Here is an 18,307-nt window from a genome sequence, read left to right as displayed (position 1 = left end):
ATGTTGATATTTCTCCACTGGTAAGTATGGCACCGCAGCACACGCAGCTGGCTGCCTACGACCAACTTCAACTGACAATGAGAAACTTCTATGACCTGGCTGGTTTCCTATCGCCATCCATCAGATGGGAAACAGCAGTACTAGCGGACAGTAAAACAATCTACTTCAGCTTCACGTTACACAACTAGTTATTCCGCACGTAGTTTTATTAGGAAACAATTACATGCTGTCCATGGACATTAAGTGATTTATTCATTATGATATTTTATTTCATTAAATTTTATATAATTACAGTCACATGTGTCTGTGGCGTATAAAAGATATGGAAAAATAAAATACCAATTCTATTAGATTTACTGCAGACTCCAAGGAACAAACCACTTTCCGACTGGAGAGGTGGATAAAATCCAAGGAACGCCTCTAGAACCTACTATCAGAAGAGCTACAGGGCAAACTGGACATCGTGGACATGTTTGAGCCGTCTTCGAACTGGTCCTGCTAGATACAGCGAAACACTGTTCCTTGGTGTTCAATGACCTTGTGAATGTGGTGCAAGACGTACATTTACACGTATGAACTTCTTTCTTCAATGCCTTACCTAGTGTTCTTAGGAAGATCTTGTTTTCCCGCAACTCAGTGTAAAGGAAATGGCTCAATTCTGAGCTTAAACCATATACTGCATGATTATGAAATAGTTGTTGCAATATATGTGACGCTCCTGACACTATTGGTAATAATAATAATTCTTGATATCATTTCGGCCATCTGCAGACCATGTTGTTTCAACTGTCGTTTTTATTTTCTTGGCGCCATGAATTTAACAGTAGACTAGTATTCCCGCAGTCACTTCTTGTGCTGTTCTCTCCATGCTTCAGTCCACGTTTCTCCTAGTTTTCATTTTAAACTTCCATTTGCAACCAAGGTACCCTTGGAGTTTCTCCTGGAGCAGAAATCGTTTCTGGATATCTACTGTGTTATCCATGATTCTTTCAGGTCTTTTTGTATCTCACTGAACCACATTTCCTTGGCTTTCTTGTTGAGGAAGTAGCGCAAGATACAAATTCTCAACCGTGTATGAATATACAGAGTGCTCGAAGGAAGTGTCTCACACACTGAGAGGCCGCAGTACTCAACTAAATAAGAAAAATAAGTCCAATAAACATGGATCCGGAAATGCATGCTTTCTGCGATAAAAACGTATTTACAGGAGGTGCTCAACGTGGCGTCCATTCATGACAATACACCCCCCCCCCTTTCCCTCCGGCGTAAGGAATGACGCGTTCTTTGAAGTACACTCGGTTGTTGTTGTACCTGCTGGCACGCATTGAAGAGGCAACCCTGTACTGTCCGTACATCGTTGACTGGCGTGGTGTATGCCAATTTCTTCAAGTGTCTCCACAAACAAAAGTCTAGGGGATATACGTCTGGGGAACGAGCAGTCCAGCGGTACTGAAATTTCTGCGTCAGATGTTAGCACACTTTGTGACGAAAGTAGTAGCACGTATGGCCCCATCAGTCTATCACTAAGCAGGCCTGCCCATACACGATTGCGAATAGGTGTTGATGCCCTCTTTCCTGAATTGTTTGTGGATTTACGTCTGCCCTTACATGCATTATGGAAATGCACACCATCCCTTGTGAAACCTCCCTCATCGGTAAAAAAATCTTTGATATGAACAGTGGATCTGCGGCGCACTTCTGCAACAGCCATTGACAGAACCGCCGTCTGCCACGGTGATCCCACGGCCTTGTGGCCTGAAGGCGGTGTATATGATATGGCTACAGCAATTGTTTCTTCCACCGAACGTAGCACACGCTCCTACATGTCAGGTGTGTGGACTATGCGGAGCTTTCCACTGTCAGTCTTCCGAGGTGCAAGGGCACACGCGTCCCTCAGAAGCTGAAAAAGTCTTCAGAGGGCCTCTGCGCTTTGTATATAGAGGGCACCAGCTCACAGGCTACGTCCATTTGCTAAACTACAGCAGAATACCATATCTGCCATTTCACTTGTCGAATAGTAGGCTTCTACTCCTAATGAGTGGCGGAAGGGAGAAAATTTAAATGTACTACACCATTTATACGTAAAAACAGCGCAATAACTGTAACAACAGTAAACACACGAGGAAATTCGCGTTTGCAAGAAGGTAAAACATCACGATACGTACCCAGGATTGACAGTACTGTACAAAAAGGCGCACAAACACGACTAAAACTAACGTAGCCTACAACACGACTCACATCACACAATTGACTGCAGACCATTTAATAGCTGGTATGGTACTGTGACTAAAGACAACATAATACCCTGAAAACTCATTTGACAATGCAACGACTGTACTAATATCCGCAACCAAGTGTTGCGAAGCCTTCCTACAAACACGTGTTCATCAAGGAAAGGATGAGTTTCCAGCCCCATGTTTATTGTTTGGATGAGTACTACCACCTCTAGAAGCATTCGAAAATTTTTTGAACACCCTGTATAACGATGTGGCCATAGAAAATTAACCCCCCCGTAATAATTGCGTCTATAAACTTTTCCGCATGTGAGTTCATGGTAGTGTAATCTTCTTAACTCACAATTTTTCTTGCCTGAACCTCGTATTTTCTTCAGAATCTGTCTTTATATAATTTCCAGTTTCTCTGTTAGATCATTTCTATTCATAGCAAGACATTTTGCGGCACATAGAGCCTCCGGTCTTATTACTGTGCAGCATCACATCAATCGACATTAATTTCTTCTCGTAGACATTTTAGACATTTTTTACTAATTGGCACGCCGTTTCCATTTGCCTGATTCGCGAAGCGTAGGCTCCTTTCTTGGAGGCATTGGAGTGTATTCCTCTTTTAGGTATTTAATTTCCACCGTCTGTTTGATTTTCCGTTTTTCCGCCTCTAGTTCACTGATTAGTGACTCGATATTTATTATAAATTCCGTTGTCTCGAAAGACATAAATTATGGATTCCTACCATTATTACTTGTGTATTAAGTTCATTCATTTTTTCTATAGCTGTGTCTAGGAATCAGAGAATAATTGTGGGATTGTCTGAAAAGGCCAAGAAATCACTTGCAAGTTCTACAGCCACCTTTGTTGCTCATTCCTTTTCATCACCCATACAGATTTGAAAAGTGGAGGAGAGGGACCATCTACTTGCCTGACTTCCGTCTTGATATCAAAAGCATCTCAAATCTCTTCCATAATCATTTTGAAAGTCAATCAGATAACAGACCTTGTTTGGCTCCCGGTATCCAAGCCAAATTGTATCAGAATTTCCGTGGAATCGTAAGGGTTTCTTTAAATCCACGAAGATCACCACGAATTTCTTAGTTTTGTTTCAGGTAAGAGGTAACACATTTAAAATTCAAGAATTCCTTCCTAATGAATAATGTGGCTTGATGGCTACGTGGTCAAGAGCCATACTAGGGATTTACACATCTTGGGATCGGACTTTTGTGTCATTTATCACTTTCTTCACCTCGTTTATGTGAAAATGCCAAGTTCTATCACGAATCGGAGTCCACGTTAAACTGCAGTGCCCTCAAATAATGTTTGGATAAGTCAGTCCAAACTATGGAGGAGAGCACCACCTCCTGCAGATGAATATTTGGCAAAGAATTGTGGCGTTCAAAAAACCTTACAGTTAATAGCAGCTTTATCTTACCTTCTGTTTCCAAAGCTGGTCTGCACGGCACATGAACTTCTCTTCTCAAACCCTCGTTGGTACTCATTCAGCTGTGAGACCAATTGGTTTTCTGACTTGGAATGAAGCTCATTCGAAAGAATCTGGTATCTAAATTGTATTGAAAATTCTTAAAGAGGAACAGTAATTGTAAAATAGACTTCAAAAATGATGTAAGGTTGCTGAAAAATATTCAGTGTTCTTTTTTTGTAAAATAATAAAGAAATTCATAAATATGTTAAGCAATCTTACAGCATTTTTAAGTATATATAAGTATTATTCAGAATCAACAATAATAATTGAAGGCATTGGTGCAATAATTGTCGAAAATTAGTTTATACCATCTCTGCGTACTTTTCAAATTGTTCTGTCATGTGATGCAAGAACAATGGGGACCAATTCAGAATGACTTATGGAATGGACTTGACGACGTCGGGTGTTTGGAGCAACAACGAGGCATGTCCAGAGCTTGACTTGTCACTGCACCAAACTGCAGTCAGATTCTGGCAAGTAAAATACAACAAAGAAGTTCATTGCGGTTGATGTAAACGAGGTTTACTTTTAGACTTTTTGTTCCATATAAAAATGCACCTTCGGTCTTACAGAAACTGTTCTGATAATGAGAAGTTTACTCTTTCAAAGTACATGTTCTTTGAGTATTGTACTGCACACAAGCATGTAGTTCGATACAGTGCATCATTATCACGACTTATCTATCGCGATTTAGTCTTTCAGAAAGCCTCAACTACATTCACTTTCCTGAGGAAATACTTCATACAGTGCCTCTACCAGGGCAATCGAAGAAATGTGAAGGTGTGATTAAGTTTGGCTAGAAGTACGTGCTAGCCACAGACATGGAGTTCTCTAATAAGTAGGTCTGTGACAGAACTGTTACGAATGCTACATACAGTTAATCAGAAGGAGTAGCAAAATGAAACTTCCAGACCCGTGACTTCTATTAACGTAACCATTTTTTTAATACTCAGACTCCCCATCGTAATCATTAATCTGTAAATTGCTGATAGTTATTGGTGCAAGAGCGAGACAAGTCCATTTTTTAAAAATTCAAGAAATGTCATAGTAAGTCTTTGTTTAATTGCATAATAAGTTGTTACAGTGTGCTGGTGGTACAAATAAAGGTTGGGAAAAGACAAGAAAAATGAATGGTTTTACAATTTCGGGATAGATTTTTTGTTTTATTCGAAAGTGTGTAAACGTGACATATCTGACTTATGTCGTAATTGCACCAGTGCATTCAGTTACAATAACGTCAGTAATATATCTTGATTCAAACAATTGCTGTTACGAAACAGGACGACGGTGCTGAAAGTAATTTAGAATTAGAGCAATGATTGTCTCGTCACCGACGCATGTTGTCGACTCATGATGTCAGGTATTTGTTGTTATCACTGAGGAGACTCACAACCCACATCATCACGCCCTAGCAGAAGCTTAGTAAAACTCAGTAAGGGGATTTTTAAAAACGTAGCCCTTATGTGCAGCTACATCTGTACTCCGCAAGATCAGTAGGATGTTTAGGGAAGGTCTTACGGTGTACAGGAATTATTTTTCTCCGTCTTGTTTCAATCACAGATGATACGCGGGAACCAAGTTCGTCGGTCCTGCTCTGCATATGTCCTCTTTTTATCGCTGTGGTCATAACGCGAGACATAAGTTGAAGGAAGTAGTCTACTTATTGTTTCAGTGGGGGCTAGCAGAAATCTGCAAGCAAGGCTCTGCATAATACACTGACGGGGAACAAAAGAACAGCAACAAGAAAAACGAGCTGTGCTACATAAACGAGAGTTAGTAGGCGTGTTTCTACATCTGAAAGATGATGTCTATTCACTTTTCGCGCCAGTTGCCGTTATGAGGATGCAAGTGATGTTTGTTACCTTCGGTATCGAACGTGCTAAGTTGATGTTAGTCAAGAATGCCCACTACGGCGACGAGCCATTATCAACACCTCCCTCAGTTTGAACAAGATCTTGTAATAAGGCTACGAGAAGCTGGATGTTCCATCTGTGATACTACAGGAACACTTGGCAGGAATGTGGCCACTGCACATGATTGTTGCTGTGAGCAATGCTCACGAGCATGTACGATGGCAAGAAGCTCGGACTTCGGATGGCCACGTGGCCGTACTGAGAGGGAAGACGATCGTGTTCGCGATATGTCTCGGGTGTATCTGCAGCAGCAATTTGAGCAGAGGTTGGCATCACAATAACACAACGACCTGTCACAAAACGGTTACTTGAACGGCAGCCACGAGCCAGACGCGCTGTAGCGTGCATGCATGCCACTGACCCGACACTACCGCCGTTTGCGACTTCATTGTTGTCAAGCGAGATCTCACTGGAGGGTAGGGTACAGATATATTGAGTTTACTGATGAAGTCTGCCGTGTGTTGGTTGGAAAGAGGCAAATTGAGGACCTGCAACCAACCTGTCTGCGTGCTAGACACATTGCACCTGTACTTGGAGTTAAGGTCTGTGGCGCCATTTCGTACGACAGCGACAGCATTCTCGTGGTTAACCCACGCACCCTGACTGCAAATTTTTACGCCAATCTGGTAATTCGAGGTGTTGTGCTGCCATTACATGAACGGCATTCCGCAGGGTGTTTTCCAACAGGATAACGCTCGTCCACATACCGCTGACGTAAGCGAACATGCTCTACAGAACGCTGAAGTATTGCCATCGTGTTCCACAGACAGCATTAACCGTCCCAGTATTGACCGACCAAGTGCAGCAGGCATGGAACTCCATCCCACAGACTGACATCCGGCAGCTCTACAACACAATGAATGCACGTTTGCACACTTGCATTCAACATTCTGGCAGTTACACCAGTTATTAAACTACCAGAATTTCAGATCTGCAATGGCTTTCTCGTACTTACATTAACCTGTGATCTTACAATGTCAATCTCTTAAATATGTTACGTAGACAAACGTATTCCCGAAATTTCATTACTCTACATTTTTCTGTCATTCTATATTCTGGATGAAGGGGTGCGCTTTTGCTCTACACCTTTGATGTTATTTCTTTCATAACTAGATCACATTAATAACATAATTCATAACTGTGTAATGGCGGCTGCCAACAATGCCTAGACGGTACAAAATAATATACCCCTCAGACATCGACTGTCTGGTTCAAGCTCTCGTACAGAAGTAAGTCTACCTCAGTTCAGGTTTAGTGAATAGTCATTTCACGCCGTTAACACCGCAATGCAAAGAGCGCCGAGTACTCGCGCGGGTGAACCGGCAATGTCCACCGCATCTCTCTGGAGACTAATTCGTGGTATATCGTAAAACTATTGTTTATTTATTTCTTCATAGTTATAAAATATCGTTTTACAATTGACAAACAATACGCGATATTTTACAGGAACGAGAGTCTCATCAAAGATGTCGATGCAGGAGAGTTGTGTGTTTCATGTCAGATACTCGATGTATTACTGGGAGACTGACAACCCGCACCATCGTGGCGTAGGAGAGGGTTATTAAAACTAAGTAGGGTTTAAAAAAAAAAAAAAAAGAAAAAGAAAGAAAACAGTCCATATCTGCACTTGCATCCATACTCCATGAGACACACCTGGGACGTTTAGAGAAGGTTGTCCTGTGTACGGGAATTGTTTTCTTCCACATTATTCCAATTGCGGACGATGCGCGGGAAGAAAGGTTGTCGGTTCTACTCTGTATGTGGCTTACTTTTCTCATCGTCGTCATAACACGAGAAATAAGCTGGAGGAAGCAGTGTGTTCACTGATTCAGTGGGAGCTAGAGAAAATCTCCCAGCAAGGCTCTGCATAACAGTTCGAGGAAACTTTTTTTCTGTGATTCCTTGCATAAGAGTCTTTCTGGCAGACCGCAACAAACGTCTGTAGTAAATTCAGCTCGTCAGCTTTAGATGGAACGCATCACAGAGTAAGAACCCTTAAGCAGGTGAAAAACAGTCGTGCATTATCTCTATATGACAAATACCTATTGCAACACCACGAACACAGTATGAAATAAACGTGAAATTGCATGAAGGGACCTAATGTTTGGCTGTGCAAATGATTAGCATTCATTTCAGTGCAAGGGGTAATGCCATGTGCAATCCGTATTCAAGGAAAAATACACAGCAGGTTTCTGAGTCAGAAGTTGCATTAGAATTTTCTTGTTTTGTGAGGTCATGTAATAGGGCTACGAGAAGCTGGATGTTCCTTCTGCGATTTCGCAGAATGACGTGGCAGGGGTGTAGCCACTGTATATGATTGTTGGCAGCAGTGGTCGCGAGCATGTACGGTTGCAAGAAGATCGGGCTCCGGACTGCCAAGTGACACTACGGAGAGGGAAGACCATCGTGCTCGGGATATGACGCTGCTGCATCGTGTTGCATTTGGAGCAGCAATTCTGGTTGTGCGTCCGTGCCAATGATGACCGTGCATTGGACAGAAGGAGGCCAGTAAGGGGCCTGCAGCCAGCTAGTCCGCTTCCAAGCCACACTGGACCTACTACACTTGGAGTTATGGAGTTACGGCCTGGGGCGCCATTTCGTACGACCGCAGGATCATTCTCGTGGTTAACCCAGGCACCCTGACTGCAAATTTTTACTCAATCTGGTGATTCGACTTGTAATGCTGCCATTTCATGAACATTATTCCAGGGGCTGTATTCCAGCAGGATAACGCTCGTCCATATAACGCTTTTGTAACCCAGCATGCTCTATAGAGTGTCAGACGGGCAATACCGTGCATTCCACTGACCCAAACTACCGCCATTTGCGACTTTAGTGATGTCAAGCGAGAACTCATTGGAGGGCGGGGTAGAGATCTGTTGAGTTTATTGAATTCTGGTTGTGCCTCCGTGCCTATGATGACCGTGCATTGGACAGAAGGAGGCCAGTAAGGGGCCTGCAGCCAGCTAGTCCGCTTCCAAGCCACACTGGACCTACTAAACTTGGAGTTATGGAGTTACGGCCTGGGGCGCCATTTCGTACGACCGCAGGATCATTCTCGTGGTTAACCCAGGCACCCTGACTGCAAATTTTTACTCAGTCTGGTGATTCGACTTGTAATGCTCCCATTTCATGAACATTATTCCAGGGGCTGTATTCCAGCAGGATAACGCTCGTCCATATAACGCTTTTGTAACCCAGCATGCTCTATAGAGTGTCGACATATTACATTGGCCTGGTCGATCACCAAATCTGACTCCAATCGAACGCATATGGGACATGATCGGAGGACAACTCCACCGTGTTCCACAAGCAGCATTAACCGTTCCTGTACTGACCGACCATTTGCAGTAGGTATGGAACTCCATACCACAAACTGACATCCGGCACCTGTGCAATACGATGCATGCACGTTTGCATGCTTGCATACAACAATGTGGCGGTTACACCGGTTACTAATGTGCCAGTATTTCACATTTGTCTCGAGGAAGAAGGAGAAACGTCGTATAGTACTTTCAGAATTTGGCAGCTGCAGAATCGTGGCTTATCGAGACTGCGCTTTATAGCTGCGCGAGACTGTATTTGGAGTTAGTCGGCTGTCATGAGAAAAGGGAGTCGAGGGTTTCAGGAGAGCAATTCAGCACCACGCAGGATCTCAGCACCTTTGCGCTACTACGAGGGCCGTTTGGAAAGTCTGTGCAAAAATAAAAACTACTTACGTGTTTGGGGTAAACCTTTTTTATTTTTCGACATAGTCTCCTTTTAGTAGACTTATACACTTCGCCCAATGCTGTTCTAATTTGTTGATACCTCCAGAATAATAGGAATTGTCCAAGTCTGCAAAATAGCTATTAGTTGCTGCAATCACCTCCTCGTTTGAATAAAATCTTTGTCCCGCCAGCCATTTCTTCAAATTGGGGAACAAATAGTAGTCCGAGGGAGCCATGTCTGGAAAATAGGGAGGATGTGAAACGAGTTGGAATCCTATTTCCATTAATTTTGCGACCACAACTGCTGAGGTGTGCGCTGGTGCATTGTCGTGATGGAAAAGGACTTTTTTGCACTCCAATCGCCAGCGTTTTTCTTGCAGCTCAGTTTTCAAACTGTCCAATAACGATGAATAATATGCACCTGTAATAGTTTTACCCTTTTCCAGATGTTCGATGATAACTATCCCTTGCGAATCCCAAAAGACAGTCGCTTTAACCTTTCTGGGCGAAGGAATGGTCTTCGCCTTTTTTGGTGCAGATTCTCCCTTGGTAACCCATTGTCTAGATAGTTGTTTGGTCTCAGGACTATAGTAATGCATCCATGTTTCATCCACAGTGACGAAACGACACTTAAAGTCCTGCGGATTCTTCCTGAACAGTTGGAAACCATCGTTGCAACACTTCACACGATTCCATTTTTGGTCAAGCGTGAGCAGTCGTGGAACCCATCTTGCTGATAGCTTTCTCATGTCCAAATGTTTATGCAAAATATTATGTACCCGTTCATTCTATATGCCCACAGCACTAGCAATCTCACGCACCGTAACTCTTCTGTCATCCATCTCCATGTCACGGATTTAATCAATGATTTCTGGAGTCGTAACCTCCACAGGGTGACCAGAACGTTCAGCAACACTTGTGCCCCTATGGCCACTCCGAAAATTTTGAAACCACTTATAAACTGTTCTAATCGAAGGTGCAGAGTCACCATAATGTTATCCAGCTTCTCTTTAGTCTCCTGAGGCGTTTTGCCTTTGATAAAGTAATGTTTAATCACCACATTAAATTCTTTTTCGTCCATTTTTTGACAATCACTTCCTTGATTCACACGAATGCCAAACACAAAGAAATAGACCAATATGGCTGAAACTTGGTGTGTGTTCTTTCCAAAGATGCTACTAACTAAACACGACCTGAAACGCGACGGTGGTGCCATCTCTCGGACTTTGCACGGACTTTTCAAACGCCCCTCGTAGTTTCTGTGTGGACAGACGTATTGCTCGATCGAGAATGCAGCACCGTACTGCTACGTCACTTATCTTGAGCCAGGAATTGGGCTATCGTGCATTAGGACCAGTAATCGACACGGACAGCACGAAGACGTCTGTCCGCAGCGCCACAGACTGTCAATGCGACGGTGTTGTTCCACTTCCTTTGACACGGCAGGGAAGATAAGCGCGCCGACACCATCTTTCAATAAAATAACGCAAGACCACGTGTTCAGAAATAGTATCTGTCATGCTGATCGGTCGTTAAGATTCTTTGTTACCTGTGGAAGAGTATTTGCTCTGTTTGGAAACATCGCACGGAATTTGCTAAAAGCTAGGTACTGTTAGGTCAAGGGAGGGCAACCGGCGGCCCGCGAAAGAAATTTATTTGAAGCATCGAGGGAGAGAGAGAGAGAGAGAGAGAGAGAGAGAGAGAGAGAGAGACCTCTCACTGTACTCCGCCCGGGACTCGTTTTCAGATATTACCTCCAACGCTCCTCTCGCCCCTGGTTTGCAGGCCATCACGCAGACCAGTGAAATTTTTGTGTACTCCACGCAGACTCAGAGCCATTTCGTCTCCGCTCTATTTGAACAACAAAGAGAAACGCGTTTCCATTCTTAGCACGATGTTATGGCCCATGTGGTCATGTGTGTGCGGGGGAAACAGGTCGTTACCTTGAGGGTCTGCGGGAAGGAGTATTTTCGCCTTTGGATCGGTGCTAACATTCACACGTTATTTACTGCTTATGGAAACAATCCATACCGATGCTATCAGTTATCAAAAGTAGTTTTAGACAAATATTTAAAAAGTGTTTCGCTCGTAGTGGTTGTGGATATTAATTCACTAAATTTCAAATAAACTAAAGACCTGTCTGAGACCAAAAATTGCAAAGATACTCCGAATGGTTTTCCGACTGAGACTCTCTGTCTCATCGCCGTATCTTGTTTTTCTGCTCTTTCTCGTATAACATTATAAGTAACTAGCGAATCCAGCAATGCTTTGCAACTGTTAGATATCCTAATGTCCCTCTCTCCCACGTCCTCTCTCTATCCTTCTCCTCCTCTCACCTCCCTTTATCCATCTTCTCCACTTTCCACCTATATCTGTCCATCATCTTTTCCCCGTTCCCTATACATTTCTTATACCACACTGGTTTTACCGGTCCCCTCCCTCAAATGGTTCAAATGGCTCTGAGCACTATGGGACTTAACATCTATGGTCATCAGTCCCCTAGACTTAGAACTACTTAAGCCTAACTAACCTAAGGACATCACACACATCCATGCCCGAGGCAGGATTCGAACCTGTGACCGAAGCAGCAGCGCGGTTCTGGACTGAAACGCCTAGAACCGCTTAGCCGCAACGGCCGGCTCCGTCCCCTCCTCCCACATTAATCTGTCTATACCCTCCTTCCTCTTTTTTATATCCACTTCCTCTCCCCTTTTCTGTCCATCTCCTCCGCCCCGTTTTCTCTGGCCTAGTTCATTGTTATTGCAAACGCAGCCGAGCCTTGATTGGCAGAAGTCAAAACGAATGGATTAAATCGGTTGGAATCATTAGTAAACAAGGTATGAGACAGGCCCTCCTAGCTGCTGGATCTGTGAGGATAATAGCTTTAATAACAGCGTTTCGCATGGTTTTAATCTACGAACAGGTAGGATTACAATATTAGCCGTAAACATAACTTTTCTATTTCCTGTTAAAAAATACTGCGAAAACAAAACAAAAACGCACATTTTCATATCACACAGCTTAGCATGTTCTTTCTAGGAGCCGGTTTAACAGAAAGTGTTAATGTTCAATATCTCTATATCTCCAACGATTTAGGTTGCTTGTAGTTAGTCAACCAAGCAGCTGGCGCTGATTCAAAAGTGGGACCTGTGTTCGAACTGAGTGGCTAAAAGTATTTCGATTGCATTGCTTTTCATCAGTCCACCAGTCCGCTGGTGCAGATTGAAATGTACGAGTGACTCAAAACACCTCGATCGTGTTGCCGTTGTCATCCAGTCATGGAGCGATTACGCGCTGGCATTCCTAATCCGTGCAACACGTGCCAGACATCATCAGACTCAAATCCCGCCTTGTTGTGCTACTCCACGCAAAATTCAATTTCGGCATTCGCTATTGTTGTATGCACTCGATGTTGTATGCTGTCTTCGGCCATATTGCCTTATATTTGTTGCATGGAAATGATGATTGCAAAAAGTAGTCGAATTTGACGTAGAGTAGATGAAATACAATCCTGGAAATTGAAATAAGAACACCGTGAATTCATTGTCCCAGGAAGGGGAAACTTTATTGACACATTCCTGGGGTCAGATACATCACATGATCACACTGACAGAGCCACAGGCACATAGACACAGGCAACAGAGCATGCACAATGTCGGCACTAGTACAGTGTATATCCACCTTTCGCAGCAATGCAGGCTGCTATTCTCCCATGGAGACGATCGTAGAGATGCTGGATGTAGTCCTGTGGAACGGCTTGCCATACCATTTCCACCTGGCGACTCAGTTGGACCAGCGTTCGTGCTGGACGTGCAGACCGCTTCATCCAGTCCCAAACATGCTCAATGGGGGACAGATCCGGAGATCTTGCTGGCCAGGGTAGTTGACTTACACCTTCTAGAGCACGTTGGGTGGCACGGGATACATGCGGACGTGCATTGTCCTGTTGGAACAGCAAGTTCCCTTGCCGGTCTAGGAATGGTAGAACGATGGGTTCGATGACGGTTTGGATGTACCGTGCACTATTCAGTGTCCCCTCGACGATCACCAGTGGTGTACGGCCAGTGTAGGAGATCGCTCCCCACACCATGATGCCGGGAGTTGGCCCTGTGTGCCTCGGTCGTATGCAGTCCTGATTGTGGCGCTCACCTGCACGGCGCCAAACACGCATACGACCATCATTGGCACCAAGGCAGAAGCGACTCTCATCGCTGAAGGCGACACGTCTCCATTCGTCCCTCCGTTCACGCCTGTCGCGACACCACTGGAGGCGGGCTGCACGATGTTGGGGCGTGAGCGGAAGCCGGCCTAACGGTGTGCGGGACCGTAGCCCAGCTTCATGGAGACGGTTGCGAATGGTCCTCGCCGATACCCCAGGAGCAACAGTGTCCCTAATTTGCTGGGAAGTGGCGGTGCGGTCCCCTACGGCACTGCGTACGGTCCTACGGTCTTGGCGTGCATCCGTGCGTCGCTGCGGTCCGGTCCCAGGTCGACGAGCACGTGCACCTTCCGCCGACCACTGGCGACAACATCGATGTACTGTGGAGACCTCACGCCCCACGTGTTGAGCAATTCGGCGGTACGTCCACCCGGCCTCCCGCATGCCCACTGTACGCCCTCGCTCAAAGTCCGTCAACTGCACATACGGTTCACGTCCACGCTGTCGCGGCATGCTACCAGTGTTAAAGACTGCGATGGAGCTCCGTATGCCACGGAAAACTGGCTGACACTGACGGCGGCGGTGCACAAATGCTGCGCAGCTAGCGCCATTCGACGGCCAACACCGCGGTTCCTGGTGTGTCCGCTGTGCCGTGCGTGTGATCATTGCTTGTACAGCCCTCTCGCAGTGTCCGGAGCAAGTATGGTGGGTCTGACACACCGGTGTCAATGTGTTCTTTTTTCCATTTCCAGGAGTGTAACAGCATCAGCGAGGGTATGATCTGACTGAATGTCACCCTCGAGCAAATGTAAACACTGATAGGCTTCTCGACGTCTTGTGCACAACTCACCATTGATTCAAATGAAGTCGGTCCACGAACGTTACACAATAACAAACGCAGGTAAAAATATTTGCCATTGATCGGATGAACTGTATAAATGCGCCCTGGCGCGACGGTTCAGTATACATTCACGTATACAGGAACAGGCTTTCCGTGTTTCCAGCGTTGCAATTTTTTTAATGATGTGTTCCATATGAAATACGAGGCGTGTTTTTTGAGTAAGGTCCGTTTGAACATAATTACGCAATGAAAGGTTATTTCAGAAAACTAAATTTATTTTCAGAAAGTACCTACCTCACTCTATCTTTTCGACATAGTTGCCAAGTTTCTTCAAACATGTATCGTATCTCTCAACCAATGTTAAAATATCCTCTTCATAAAAACTTGTCACCTGCTCCGATAACCAAGAGTTCACTGCCATTTTAAAGTCGTCGTAATTATTGAAACGGTTGCCACTGAGTTGTTATTTGAGGTGGAGGAACAGATGGTATCGCTCAGTGTAAGATCAGCACTGTAGGGTGGGTGGTGTGGTCTAAAACTTCCCAGCCAAAACGATCCAATAAATCGCGGGTCTAGCCTGCAGTACGAGGTCTTTCACTGTTATGGAGAAGGACAATTCCCTTTGTCAGAATGCCGCGTCTTTTGTTTTGAATCGGTCTGCGTAGCTTTCTCAGGGTTTGGCAGTATGCTTCTGCATTGATAGTGGTTCCTCGTTGCATGAAGTCAACCAACAAAACATCATGCCTATCCCAAAACAATGACGCCATGATTTTGCACTGGGACAGAGTCTGTTTGGCCTTCACCTTTACAGGTGAGTGTGTGTGTCTCCATTCCATGCTCTGTCGCTTCGATTCGGGCGTGATATGCGAAACCTATGTTTCGTCTCCTGTTACGATCTGACTCAAGAAACGGTCACCTTCTCCGTGATAACGAGTCAAGAACTTCATCACACACTCAGATCTTTGGTTTTTGTGGTCCTCTATTAGGAGTTTCAGGACCTAGTGGGAGCACAGTTTCCTAAAGTTTAGGTGTTCAGAAACAATGTTGTAAATCACTGATCTCGACACGTCAGAGAGACATGTTATTATGAAGTGCCTCTTCTCACGAATCCTCGCTTCAACTGAAGCCACCAAATCGCCTGTAATCAAAGACGGAGAGGTCCTCATCATGGACGTTGTCACAGCCATCTCTGAATTTTCGTACACACTTACGCACTTTGCTTTCACTCATAACAGTATCACCGTACACTTCGCAAATCTGTCGATGAATTTCTGCAGCAGACAGGTTCCTTGCTGACAAAAACCGTGTCACTGAGCGAACCTCACACGTGGCGGGTGAGTTGATAGTCTTAAACATTTTGAAAGCACAGAATAGAACCGTACAGGTTAGCTACAGAGCTGAAACTGAGCACAGTTGTTCCCGAGGCATGCCGGTACATGACGCACGCGCTCGTTGCGGTATGCGCGCGTACTACTAGTGTCTACGACAAAACGGACCTTACTTAAAAAACACGCCTCGTATCTACGAGTAAAGCAGCGATCTTGTAAATGGATCAGTTACGCATGTCGTGAAGAAGCTTGTCAGCATTGTCGCTGGTGTTGTTAAGCTGTCTACGCTGCGTTTGCTGCCGTGAAATAAATTCGCTGTCCATTCTCCAGGCACACAGCTAAACGAACACAATGTGATGATGTTCGTGTATGGTGAATAAAAAGATTCTTCAAACCGCTTCATTGCTGCTAACATATCTTCCCATCTGATATTGTGAAACTTCATGGTTGGCATCAGGAACTGCAATAACAAATATAGTCATGTGGCTTCCTTTAGTGACGTACTTGCAGACGTATTTGATGGACTTCACAGAACTCCAGTACTCAACATTGCAATGCGCTCTAAATGTTTTGGAAAGCAGCGGAGGATACGAAACAATCCAGCTGTTGTCGGCTACAGCGTCCTTATTTTTCATTTTCAACGTTACGCAGTTATCCTGTGCAAAGCCATGAGAACCGTCATTGCCTGTGATTTAGTCAGCCAATTAAGCATGCTAATAACGTTGGAACATTTGTTTTCGATTATGCACGGTGATTTCCGGTTGTGATAGCCACAGGGTCCTCAATCATATTCGTCGTCACTACTTCATACAGCTCTGGATCTGTTTCGGGATCAGGCATTTCTGCGCAAATGATGGCGACAATTTCACGCGGTCTAATTCTCTCGACCATCCACAAGAGAATATGTGCATGTGGCAGGCCACTTTCTTGCCACTCCACAGACTACGCCCATCATCGCAGATCTACGAAGGCATGATACTCCGTAATGTAGTCCATGAGCGCCTTGAGTTTCTGATTGAATGCTCGTGCTGTAATGTCGTGGCGATCGCTGGATGATTGACAGTACAGTAACAGCTGCGTCATTTCGATCTATTTCAGGTTGCAAATGAAAGTGATGGATAAGTCTGGTCGACCGTACTGGCGGACTTAGGTCATCGCATCTAGCGCGTATTCGTGCATGTGCCTCGGGATTCCAACATACCTCGCTGCCAAATGGTAAGTCGGTCGCAGATGAATGTATTCTTCCAAACACTATTTTTGCTGGTTTAAAAGTATGTGTATCAGATATTCTGTTTTGATTTTGACGTAAATATCAGCAGTGAACTGATGAAACAATCTGCGGCATTTCAATATGTGATTGTTCTCTTTTCGACGTATCATCAAACGGTAGGCGTAAAAATATATACAGCTGGCCTTTTTTTTGTGTCTCGACTTATAAGTGAACAATGAACTTTTGTTAGGAACTGAATTGAAATACAACTAACAACACTGCTACTTCCCGTTTAATGGCTTGATTATCGTATCGGTTGACAGGTGAAATGAAATGAAATGTCGTGTGACGAGGGCCTTAATCATTTTCATCAAAAAAATGCTATCCTTCCTCTCCTCAGCAAAATATCAGCGGATATTGCGATGCATCACACGAACGATGGACTTCGCAGATACGCTGAAGGTTATCACCATCACGCCGTCGAAGCACACTGTCGCGAGACACCAAATTCTCGTCAATAGTCACAATAACATCTTCATGCAACGTCGGTGCTTGAAGGGTCTTTCATGTTCGCCTTCTGGTCTTTATCACTATTTTGTGACCATCGGCCGGCATCATTTCTAGTCCAGTCTTGAACAGTTTGACCAATTGGTTGTGTTCATATAAGAGTTGTTATAGTTGCGGTATAATCTCTCGCTTTACTGCACGACTGATGACACAACGTTGATTGATGTCATCATCACAACTTCCGAGGAAATAAATGTGAATAAATTTGTGATCAGCTTTCACTGGCGGCAACAGTGCTCCTCCTCGACGGTGAATTTGTCCTTGAATCTGCAAAAATGAAGACAAATTGTTGATTTATGAGCCTCGTTGAAATTTTGTTAATCGTTGATGTTTGTTTGTGTGATGCACTTGTGTATGTGATAAGTGATGCAGTTGAAAGGGAATTTACCTTAAAAGTTGGGTTGAAACATTGTTCTTCGATAATAGTCTCCCCAAATGACGTCATTTGTAAGGAACTGTTGTTATTTTGTATATTCTGCAGGAAATGCTTCGATCGAGGCTCTTGGTCAGTTCAAGCATGCCTGTAGCTGTGGCGACGGTGTCAATTGTGGTAATTTGACCACGCTCGTGCCATAAAGCAAGGATGCTAGGAGATGTGGCGATGGTGTCAATTGTGGTAATTTGATCTTTCCTCTCGCACAACATAATCCTCGTGGTTTGCGCCGAAATCTCATAGCATTGCAATGTTGATAAACATTGTTCCTTCTTCCGAGGTCCACCAATAGATCCGCAGCGGAACCGATTGTTGGATTGTATCTGAAAGCCAAACTTTCAGTTCGAATAGTTACGTTTGATCGTCTGTTTTGCCAATGTTCCAGATCATCTTGTGCTTAAGCGAGACGAATTCCGGAGTCGTAATGGATCGCGC

Source organism: Schistocerca americana, chromosome 7 (assembly GCF_021461395.2).
Source record: "Schistocerca americana isolate TAMUIC-IGC-003095 chromosome 7, iqSchAmer2.1, whole genome shotgun sequence".
Classification (NCBI taxonomy): Eukaryota; Metazoa; Arthropoda; class Insecta; order Orthoptera; family Acrididae; genus Schistocerca; species Schistocerca americana.
Note: the sequence above shows the minus strand (reverse complement) of the source record.